Here is a 1,839-nt window from a genome sequence, read left to right on the forward strand (position 1 = left end):
GGAGTGTCATTTTAGGTGTGGGGGGGAGGAGACGCTACCCCCTCATGCTTTCCATGTGTGCCGTGGTTGGGAATTTTTACTCGTGTTAAGAAGTAGCTAAAAGAATTCGCAAGAAATCGTCTAATTGCTTTACTTACTGAAACAATAAAAGGACTGCACTATGCTTGGAAATTGCTGCTTACTCTACCAATTAATTACCATTAATTGACATGAAATACCTCTGGCTGAATAATGCCCTATCAAGAGGAATTACTGATTAAATTGGTATATTTTTAATAAAGCACCGTCTCAGTTGAAGCGTTCCTTTTGGAATTACATGAGTATTGCCTGAACAGTGACGGAGATTGTTCACGGGCCTATCTTGCTTATGCTTAGGATCGGCCAACTTGAACAAGTCACTGATAGTTTGATTAGCAATGCAAAGATTCACTGAATTCAAGAATTTTCCAGTGGGGTTGGGTGTTTCATATTGTCCTTAGTATAGTGTAAATCTAAATCTTATTCCATATGGTATCAAACCGTTTTCAAAATTGTTTAAGCATGTTGCAGCCTGAGGTGAGAGGCCTCGTAGACTTAGCTTGTGTAAAATGACACGTTCTTTCAGTGAAATCCGCCTTGTTTGAGGATGGGCAGCGAACGTTCTGATTGAGCCCTCTTGCACCCAAGCGGCGGGCCTGTTCAGGGAGAAAAGGACTTCACCGAGAGCGTGCAGGAATTCAAAAAGGCTTTAATTTGAAGGACAGGAATCATTGCAAGGACAGGAATCATAATTTCTTAAAGGAAACTACTGATGTTCAGACATAAACCAGAGAATAAAATACTGCAAAAAATAAACATCATATTTCAGATTTTATGGAAGTTAATAGCAGAAGAATTTTTACAGAATGTGTTTATAGACATCGTACAAAGGGAAATGTGTAAATACTACAGGAGAAAAAGCAAGGTGAGCAATATATAATCTCATCGGAGTATATCATCCACATATAAGCAGTACTTATGGCTACATAGGCGAGCTGGTTTTGCAATGCTACCAGGGCGAACAGTTCCCGGGCAGCTAGATTTACTGACAAGGCATATTCTTCTTTTGTGTCCATTCGGCAAACCGGGCAGTGGAAGTTCGGAGTGGTCGGGATAGGCGTCTGACAGAACCGAGGGCAGTATGACAACATGAGTTACAGATAAAAGATTTGTAGGTCAGCTAAAATTGCGTTATGTAACATTATTATTTTTTTCGAGCTCAAAGGGAAAAATAACTATGATAAAAAAGTATAAAAAGTGGCTAGAAAGGATTTTAAAACTTTTCTTTTTTTAGTCAAGTAACATAAAAAAACGTCACCTCCGCCTGTGTTTTGTAACAATTAAATACAATAACTGCAAAGTAAATTAGATTAGCAAGAGTGCTAAAGTTTCGGGTAAAGCAATGGAAAGTAATTCAGACAATGTGATGGCGAGACATGGAAGTTCTCTAAAATGCTTCGCCTCATATGCAGAGGAATAATGTCAGCCACACCATAACACCTACAATAGTGCAGGTGTTATGAAAATGTTACATTTTAAAAAATCTAAATAACGACTAGGATACCATTCCAGTTTTGTAGAGGAACTTAAATCCCTATATTCTTGGAACGATAAAACACGAAAAATACTGATTAGGTTCTCTCTCTCTGGCGGGTCTAACATACTTGATATTTGTCCAACCTTACCAAAGGGCCACATGGAGGTAAAATGTATACCGGATTCATAAGAAATACATAACAAGGCAGGTCCTTTGATCCTTCCCTGGAAAGACTAATCACTCTAGAGAAGGTAAAGCGGACTTCCCAAAGATAGAAACAAAGG

At 38.7% G+C, this 1,839-nt stretch overlaps 1 protein-coding gene across 1 annotated transcript in view; it reads left to right on the plus strand.

Annotated features, from left to right (window-relative positions):
• The window catches only part of LOC119585157, a gene marked incomplete at its 5' end in the record, with an annotated part of 70,977 nt that extends 70,612 nt beyond the window's left edge, over nt 1-365 (plus strand). The window contains 1 exon segment of the mRNA XM_037933788.1: nt 1-365. This exon segment is cut by the window's left edge and continues 900 nt beyond it.
• Between the last annotated feature and the right edge of the window lie 1,474 nt (nt 366-1,839).

Source organism: Penaeus monodon, chromosome 19, assembly GCF_015228065.2.
Source record: "Penaeus monodon isolate SGIC_2016 chromosome 19, NSTDA_Pmon_1, whole genome shotgun sequence".
Lineage (NCBI taxonomy): Eukaryota > Metazoa > Arthropoda > Malacostraca > Decapoda > Penaeidae > Penaeus > Penaeus monodon.